The sequence below is a fragment of the Lygodium microphyllum genome, chromosome 24 (genome assembly GCF_053477565.2).
Source record: "Lygodium microphyllum isolate KBCC chromosome 24, Lygodium_microphyllum_v1.1.10, whole genome shotgun sequence".
NCBI lineage: Eukaryota > Viridiplantae > Streptophyta > Polypodiopsida > Schizaeales > Lygodiaceae > Lygodium > Lygodium microphyllum.
This window is the reverse complement of record NC_141158.1, coordinates 3,619,239-3,629,199: the sequence shown is the minus strand read 5'-3', so window position 1 is coordinate 3,629,199 and position 9,961 is coordinate 3,619,239. Positions and strand designations below refer to the sequence as shown.

The following is a 9,961-nucleotide window of genomic DNA, read 5'->3' as shown; positions in this document are numbered from 1 at the left end:
AATCACCTAAAGAATAGATGGCACATCCAGCAAATGCTTCTGCAAACTCATCCACAACTGGACCTATACCAACATTCCTGACAGTAACTCTGTTTACTGGCTTCATATCCTGTATAAATCGGAGAGTACCATTCTTCTTTGGAACCGTAAACCACCTATTTGAGTATGGTGCAGATGAAGGCTCTAGGATTCCCATCCTGATTTTCTCATTCAACAAGTCAATCAGCTTTGGCAAGTGTGCCTTAGGCACTGGAATAGATTGGAGGTTCCATGGAATATGAGGAATAGTAAAGATCACCATAGGAGCAACAATATCCAGATTCACACATCCAATCTCATGTGAGAAAAAAGCAAACCCCCTTCCATGTCACTCAAGCATCTCTTGAAAGCATTGCTTCTCTGTGGGTAGCAAGAAATCACCATTTCCAATTTTCAATTCAGCAAGAGTCTCTGCTGAAAATTTATGGCCTATATGCTCTGGATTCCTCAAAATTGGCTGTTTGGCAGCCCTCTCTATTTGCTGATCACTGTCAAGTGGAAGCGGTATAGCTATCGGCTTCACCTTCTTATCCACAGTTTTGTATTTTGTGTCAACCCTGGCTTCATTATGATCCTCTGCATTACTCAAATCTTGCTGTAAATCAGCAATTCTGCACTCTGGTGGCTGAATATCCTCAGCCCTCTGCTCTATGGACTGCATAGGAACAGCCCTAAACTCTGGATGATGAAATATTTCAGCAGTAAACTCTGTTGGCTGAAAGTTTTCAGCCCTCTATGTCTCTGTAAGCTGATCATAATCAGCTAGAAACTCTGTTTGCTGAATTTCTTTAGTACTCAATACTTTTTGCTGAGTCACCTCAGCCTCTGACTCTATTTGTGACACAAAATCTGCAATTTCATGAAACATGTCCAGGGATTGCACTAATACATTACTGTGACAACTCTGCATATCAGTTTTCAGCATATTTTCCATCTCTGTCATTGTATCCGCACAAATCATACTATCATACATCCCATCTATATGGTCATCATCCTCTAAAATTCCTACATTTTTCAAATTTTTCTCCTTCTTGCATATGTACTGCCTGGCAGCTCTAGGCAACTTAGAAGTCTTATGATAACTCATCGAACTGTTTGCTGAAATTCCAACAAAACTGGAGGAGAAAACACTACTGCCAGGAGGCGAGAACTCCAATCTCCTCTGCTCTGTACCACTATCGTCTCGCGAAACAACGGTACCTAATGAAAACCCGAATCCCTCACAGTGGGCAAAGGTGCATCTCTAAGAGTATCCCTGTTTCTAACATGGTTCACACACACAGTCATAAACTGAACTACTCTCATGCCATCTTTACTACGAATCCGTGCATAAGCAGATCCATCATCCATTACCTTTGTTTCCATGTGCATCTCTGTGATGAATGGTTGTCCAAGAATTATAGGATAAGAGCATGAATCCTGCACAAAGAAATGGAAATCCTCCTCTACATCTCCAATAGAAACCCTGACACTGGGACAGGCGGCATACAAATCACCTGCAGTGTTGTTGGCGGCTCTCATACGCCACCCATGCTCTACATCCATAGGCCATCTATTACTTTCATAAACTCCACGAACTATGAGATTAATCTCTGAACCATGATCCACCAAAGCAACATAAGGCACCTGTTTCTCTCCAATTTTTACCATCGTCTCTGTAGTTTCCCTAGCCCAATGACTCCGCGAAAAGTGACTATGCGGTATCAAGACAGGCTCATCAGTTTCAGCATAATGCATAGGTTGAACCCTCTCCTCTATCTGTGGAAAAATAGAAGCATTCTCAACCAAAACCTCATCCTCATCCTCATCCAACTCCCCAATCAAAACTCCCTATGTATCAGTAGTAGGCAATGCATGTCTTTTCCTCTTCAGGACCTCTTGGAACTGATCTTAAAACTCTCTTTTCGAGATGCCCAAAACCTCAGAAATAGTAAAAGTCACCTCACTGCCAAGTATCTTATCATTAAAGATTTTCTTCATGTCCGTAGATGTCTCAATATCGGACATCAATCTAAACCCTGGCTGCTTTCTCTCTCTCGGCTCTTGCCTCTTTTCTTTCTTCTGAGCATCTTCCATCTGTCATTCTGGCCCTGGTCTCAAAGACGGTCCTGCAATAGGTGGAGTAACAAACTCACCCCCTCTAGTCTTTTTAGCTGCACTTGGATTTTCTTCATCCCTCTTACGCTTCTCCTCAACAAGTACATCTGCTCCCTGAGACTTAGCCAAGTAGGCATAAATAGTGTACCTGTCAACAGGCGAATCCCAACCTGTCTCAGATCTTATGCTAGAGCTTGCACTAGTCAAAACAGTTTGCTGAAATTTTCCCTTGTTTGCCGTCTCCATAGCATAAGTCCATAATGCTGACTGATTCTTTGATCCTTTCTCAATCTGGACTCCATATGCAGAAGCATCTCCTCTAGCTGTCACATAAGAAGTATGTGGAGCCATGTCATCCACTAACTTCTTCATTCCGCCTTTCCCAAAGTTGGTAGCAAGCGGAGCTCTTGTTTCAGTCAACCAAATCTTACCATCTTGTCCCCAAAATACCAAATTCTTCCTCCTTGCATCCTGAAAAGATTCACAATCCCTGCAATGCTGATGGTCCGTACTATCACACCAAATACATCTTTGATCTCTCCTAGGTGCACTAGGAGCACTCCTAGGTGCAGTAGGAGTACTAGAAGAAATAGTAGACGCAGTCGAAGCAAACTGCTCTTTCAATTTTCCCACCAATTCTACTTTAACTGACTCTAATGTCAAATCCGTTATACCTTTGATTATATCATCAAGAGAGGTAGGCACCGATGGAGTGGATGGTTTTGGAGCAGAAGGAGCCGACATCGGTCTTGGAGCAGGAGGAATAGGAGGAGTAGAAACAATAGGCATTGGCATAGGCCAAGAAACTGGCTGAGGAAGAGAAGAAATAACAGGGATAGAAGCAGGCATAGGAGCAGAAGACGGCGTCGGTGTCATACTCTGTAGGCGGGTCTTCCATATCCTCCTCTTGGTCAAAGTCGAGATTGCATCCTCGGCATCTTGCCAATCCGTTTTAAGACCCATAGGCTTCGTGCAATCCTCAAGAAGTTCTCCTAATTCTTCGTGAAGAGCAGGATCTGCAGCTTGCAAGAAAAGCTCAACTTTCTCAACATCCAATGCTCTTTGTTCAATGGCATCAAGCTGACTATACCTCTCTTCAAATTCTCGTATCAACTATGAAGCAGTTAGACCTTTGTTTGGCATGTAGACCCACTCTCGGAATGATCGCCATGTAGCCATCCCAAAGTCCTCAAGGAAATACTCTTCTTTCAGGGCTTTCTTAAAATCTTGCCAATGCGAATTTTGAATGAAAAGATCAGTCACTTTTGCCCTCAAGGTGGGTGTGACAAGACGAAGAAAATACTTACTCATAAGTCCAGCTGGTACTCCAAAAAATCCCATCTTGATCTCATATGTCTTCAAATATGCTGAAACATTATGGCCATCAAATAGCTTCTTCTCATTCTCAAGTGCTTCAATCACCTTAGTCGCGCTAATTGCATTCTCCTGCTCCGAATATAGTTGCCTTTGTTGAGACAACTGTTGTTGATGCAATTGCTGCTGCTGTTGCATATACAATTGTGTCTGTTGATTTTGAAGCTACATATACATAGACATATTTTGCAAAATCTGCTTTAAATCATCTGTTGAAGTACTTGAAGCAGCAGTCAATGATGGAGCTGAAGTAGAGGACGAAGCAGGAATTGTAGAAGAGGCTGAAATGGATGCTGAAGTATCTCCCATCCTGAAATTTATGCAACGCTTTCACGTCGGGTTCACCAAAGATGTCGAAGGGTTTTCGAAAGCAAAGTCGCAACCACAGAGGTTCTTGAGAAATTCCAAGATAGAAGATCAATCGAAGCAAATAATCAAGACAAATATGATGCCAAGTAACAATTGTATTACTACCAAGTTATCTCTGAGCATTGAGAAACATCATAACAAACCACATGTGATCTATGCAATTGACCCATGCCATGTATACAAGCTCTTATTAGAGTCCAAGCTTATGAGAAGCAAGATTTCAAATGCACACAGTTGACAACAGTTTCTGTCTGCTTTGCATCATCTATATGTGATTGCAACAGTTGACAAATCTGTTCCACCCTCTCATGAGCAGTATGAAAACTGAGAATAGCTCTTCAAATCATGACAATTTGACGCTTGAAAATGACGACTTTGTAAACATAATCAAGCTTCTGATTATAACTGTTATAGCTGGCCATGCTGCAGAAATGGTTGAAGATGGTGAAGGGAACTAATGGGATGTTCACATCTAGTTTAAAGAGATGTATCAAGGAGCTATGGTAAAGTCCTGTTTCCATAAACTACTTGCAAGCATGTGACATAACTTCTTAACATGTGGTCTTCTGGATAGTATACTGCAATTACAGTAGGGGCTTAGAGCCTTCAAACAGTAGCCATTGTTGTGTTTCCCTCAATACACCAATTGATTGTTGCACTTCATTTGATGGTTTGTAGATGTCACTCACTATTGTATCACTGCGAAATTTGATGCCTTCTGAGATAAGACTTGCACAGAGTGCTGCTAATTGAGTAGGACTGAGGTCAAACAGTGTTAGAAAAAGCTAGAGCTAACCATAACTCATTAACTCTCCGGAAAGCAGCAGTAATTTATCAGAAGCAACGTTGTCGTATTGCTGCGCATTCGAGATGTGAAAACCACCCGAAAGTAGTGTGTGCGATTTCATACTTTATGCACACTTAGTTTTTATGATTACATTTATGCTCTGCGTATTCAATCTATGTTGAACTGGGTCAAGGAGAGAAGATGACATGGAGGGTGCACCATCCCCAGCAGCCATGGGCAGCTGCAAGCTTGGCAGGCGCTTCTCATGCATACCATCAATTGGGCTTTGGCCACGCCGTTAAGTTGGCATGTTCTTCTCCGACTAACCTCAAGATGCAGGGACAAGGTCTGGCCAACAGAGAGTTAAATGCACTTTTTATGAAGAGACAAATGAAGAAGATGAGGAAGAGTATAAGCTTGATTTTGTTTGGCAAGTTGTAACCAGTTGTATAAGAGGCATATCTAAGCGAACAGCAAAGGTTGCAAGGAATCTGGTGCCACCTATAATCTCCTCAGAACTGGTGACTTTTGCTGTTGATGGGGTTGTTATACTGGGCATATTGTGGACTTTGAAAGCAGTTTTGGAGGTATTTAGCCATTTCTGTCAAATGCATCACATGTCTAGTCCCTATATGTTGAGAGAGAAAGAGAGCATTGTTATTGAGAAAGCAAATAAGATTTGGAAGCTGGTTCAGGAAACTCAGTTTTAGCCCAATGCCTTCCTGGGCAGCCATCTGATCAGAATGTTCAACTTGTTAGGTAGTTACTAAAGCTACTGCTTCTAAGCTTCCATCTCTACTATCTCTGCCAAAGGCTGCAGGTGAGCATAGACTCAGGTATGCTGGTGTTTTTGGGAATTTTCGGAAGTTAGTTGAAGAGAAAAAGTGGGAAAAAGAGCCGTGCTTTGAGGGGAGAATAATGACGAAGCGCTGGGGTGGCAATTTGGACGTGAAGAATAGCACAGGGAGGAGCCTATTTTGGGGGGGAAAGGAGAAAAATAGACGTCGGGGGCTGCTCGGAAGGGGACACCGGCAGAAGAGGTCGCTGTGTGGGGAGAGGACAAAACGGACAAAGGAGAAGAGGAGCGGGGGAGGGACAACGAAGGGGGGGAATCTGTCTGTGAAGAAGGCTGCTGGAACAGAAGGAAGGTCTCTCCTGACAAACAACACAGATGTCATGAAGCAAACTATCCCAGCCATGCTAGCTAAAGCTTGTTGATATTCTGGAGGAGAGGATCGTCGTCTTGCAGCTCTAGAGTATTGTGTAGTGGAGAACACGAAAAGCAATCGTGATCAGAGAACAACGCCAACTACGTACGGTGGGAGCTAGGTTGAAGCGACACTGATCGGATATCATGAGGGAAAGCATCCCAAGGAAGACCTCTACCTTCGGATCGACAGAGACGATAGTTGCCATAGCTAGGGGACGTCAATCTTAGAATCGTGTTTCATGAAGGAGTGCACCAGCTGATCCGGCAGGGACTGACGTGAACTAAGGGAGTCTATGTGCGTGAGGTTACAGACGCAGGAGGTCAGAGTTGATATCGGATGACAACAGCGTCATCCTGAGGAGGTTGTCTTTTGTGAATGATATTGCAATCGTGGAAGTAGATATGATGATGGTGAAGATTAAAAGCAGCACCTGAGTCTGAATTATGCCGACCATACGCAGTCTAGGAGCCTACAAAGCTTGCATGTTGAATTAGTGCATGGCTATCATGATTCTAGGACGTAGTCCATGTTAAATTGGTGGTCGTCGTCAACTTGTCAAACATAGTGGAGTTGGCTTTGGTTCCTATTGAAAACTCAGCAAAGGCAACATACTTTCTAGAAGAGAAGAGCCAAAATCCTATGAGACGATCGATTTGATAGTTAGCAACAACTACAAACCTTCATTCTCTGTGCCCAAGCTTTGTCTCCTTGTTTCATTGTAAATACATAGAGGTTATGCTTCTATCTAACTAGATGAACTTCACAAAAGGTTTATTTAACTCTTGGAAGGATATCTGATTTTGAACGAAAAGTGTTATTGAGAGGAAGAAACTTGAATTGCTTTAGTTGCTTGCACTATGGCTTAAGTGACAAACTGAAGTGGATTAACAGAGTGTTGGAAGCACATCTTCAGGATTTCAGGTTGTATCAGAAGCTTCAAATCCAGATGTAATAAACATTCTTTTAAATTGAATTGTGATCTCGCTTGATTAATCTTCTATCCTGAAATTTGTCAAGGTCCTCTGTGGTTGCGACTTTGCTTTCACAAACCCTTCGACAACGTTCTCATCTTCCTCCTCATCCAGCCAGTATGTTTCCAAGAGCTTCAATGCCTTCTCATAAATGTCAGAATTGTCATGGGTCTGTAAAGTCTCAATCTTTTCAACGCCTTCTGCTTCATCAATATACTGAGCATACAAATTGATGCCACCTGTATTACCAAGGTCCTTCTCGGCTTCCCCAACCCTCAATATGTTTTCTAATCCTTCCAAACACACCGTCACAATTCGAGGATCCGAACAGGTCAATAGATCACACAATGGCTTGATGCAACCTTGGCTTATAAGGTACTTTATCTGTTCATGTGTACCACCCGATGTAGCATTTGATATAGCCCAAGCTGCCTCTTTTTTTAATCTCAAATTTTGTTGTACCAAGCAATGATACAAGAGGAGGGATGATGTTTGCATCAATAATGGCCTGAATTTGCTCTTTGTTCCCAGCAGTTATATTTGATATGGTCCAACATGCTTCCTTTTTTATGCTTATTTTGTGGTTGTAAGTGAGCAAATTTGGAAGGCAGGGAAGTAGATTGTGGTTGAGAAGATCCCCTGTGACAATATTGCCCACTGTTCGTAATGCAGGAATGAGGACCGATGGAGATGGATGCAGAAGCAATGCAACAAGCCTCGGGTGAACACCAGCTTCTATAACCGCCTGAATTTTATCATTTGTGCCATCAGAGAGGTCTCTCCAGAGGTATTATTCAAGCCAGAACTTTTAATGTCAAATTCGATATGACGAACATCTCTGTCATCTGCATTTTCTGTAAGTTTTTTATTGCATATCATACGAGCCAGAAAGGGTTTTTGTAGACCAATAATCGAAGGATCATCTCGTTCTGCAGTATCAATCAGTCCATGGTACAAGTGATGACCCCAGCACTGTTGACGGCCCTCTTCTCCTCCTCTATCACAGCAGCAGTTTTCCCCTCGATCAAGATTACCTTCCCCTGTTCTTCCTATCCTGAACTCCCCTTTGAAGTTTCAGAGATTTCCCTCTAATTAATCGTCTTCAATTTTCCCCCCTTTTGGTCTCCATAGCTTATCATCGATTGACGAAAATCCTTCCTTTGTTTTTTTTTCCTTCCGTCCAGCTCCTCTGTTCCTCTCTCTGATTTCCTTCTGCTTTTTCTTTCCCCTGGTAGATTATAATTATCCTGCGCTTATTTTCTACATCTCCAGATATGTCGTTTGTTTTTTTTTCTAATTTGAACACACTATGCCGCCTTTTTCAAACTGTGCCATTCCCCCTTTTTCTATCTCTCTCACTTTCTCTGCCTTTGTCCTCTTTTCCAACCCTTTCTTAAAGCATCAACATGCAATCCCACACCAATTCCTAAATCCATAACTTGGCTTGATTGTTTCCCATAAATAGGGGCTTCATCTGACTCCACAAGGAGGCCACATGCTTGAAGAGTAGGAACAATCATTAACTCCAGCTGAACTGACCAAACCCCTTCCTCTTGCATTTGGCTGTAGAGTTGCAGAACCTTCTCTCCCTGACCTTGTTCTACTTATGCTGAAAATATTGCATTCCACAAGATTATGCTACAAAGTCGATGCTTGTCAAACACTTTTTGTGCTTCTGCAAATAAACCACACATGGCATACATACCAACCAATGCACTGCCAACAACAGTATCCTTTTCTAGCCCCTCTTTACTATATTACCACGCAGAATAAAGATGCAAACATAACAACTAAGTATGTACAAAGTATCAAATCCCACACACACAACTTTTGGGTGGATTTCACACCTCGGATGCGCAGCAATACGACAGCGTTGAGCACATCAACAAAATGTGTTCCACAACAGATTGTGGTGTCATGGCAAAGTTCAATCAAGAGAGCCGACGGCAAGCCATGGATCTAAATACCATTATAGAGGAGATGGAGTATTTTGGAAACTTGCAGAGTGTTATCTCAGTGGATTAGCATAGCTTCTCCATGACCATATTAGATGTGCACTGGTTCAAAGTGGTATTGGAAGGAGCCACATGGCAATCGTTCGATGAGGTCCATCCGGATTTCTCAAAATAGATTTCAAGAAAAGATGGATGGATTTGCACAATAAGTTTGTCTTGCATCCCATTGCGAACAAGTGTGTGAACTTTTTTAAAAAAAATTTACGACACTGATATGTTACAAATGTTGAATCTCTCTTATATGTGATTTGGAACATGTAATTTTCTATCCAAACCCCCAACAACCTTGATGGTGGTATGTTGTGCCTTTAGCTCCTCAGAGTGCGAGAGTGTATCATGAAAGCAATGTTCCCAACGTAGATGAGGAGAGTATGCAGGTAAGGGGGGTGATATTGGAAGGGGTGGAGGTCGAAGATGGCTTGGAGCATGTAGAGGAGGCGAATTTGGGTAAGGATGACAGAAAGATAGGAGGTGAGAAATTCTTTGAGAATGAAGTGGACTCATCCTTTTGTGGTGACCTATCTATCAACCTTCTAGTATACGCAAAGTTGTGCCAGGAGATTGACATGGGACCATAGGCTACATTATACTTGCAACATCCGCCTACTCAATTCATTGATGAATCACTTATAAGGGTACTCTAGAATATGCATTTTAAGTAACATCATTTTTTTAAGAGTTATATTACGAAGCTTTTCTTAAATCTTTATATTGATTATATTAACATCATTTCTTGTCTATCAGGTGACCTTTAACGATATTTGGAGAGTAGGATGAGTGGAGGATGAGCAATAAGGAGTTACATGAGATATTTACACGTATGTCTTTAGATCAAATGGCCGGATTCAGGGATATGGTGGACCAAGAGCTCTCTCAGACACCATCAGACTGTCCTGTTAGATCTACTTCAGCATGATCTCATGCTTCCATTTCTAGTAGATGAGGTCGATGCTCTAGGCTAGGTCAAGACAGAGGGAGTGGCTTTGGGGAGGTGCTGCGGAGATATGGATGTTATGAGCCAATGGTTGGCTCGAGATATGGGTGCTACTCCTCGCTCTTGTACAGGATTGAGAGAGGGTGGCTGAAGTAGGTGTTGTG

At 42.3% G+C, this 9,961-nt stretch overlaps 1 pseudogene; it reads right to left on the bottom strand.

Annotated features, from left to right (window-relative positions):
- Window positions 1-6,866: 6,866 nt before the first annotated feature.
- Window positions 6,867-8,407, bottom strand: LOC148014802 (importin subunit alpha-1b pseudogene; annotated as a pseudogene).
- Window positions 8,408-9,961: the final 1,554 nt, after the last annotated feature.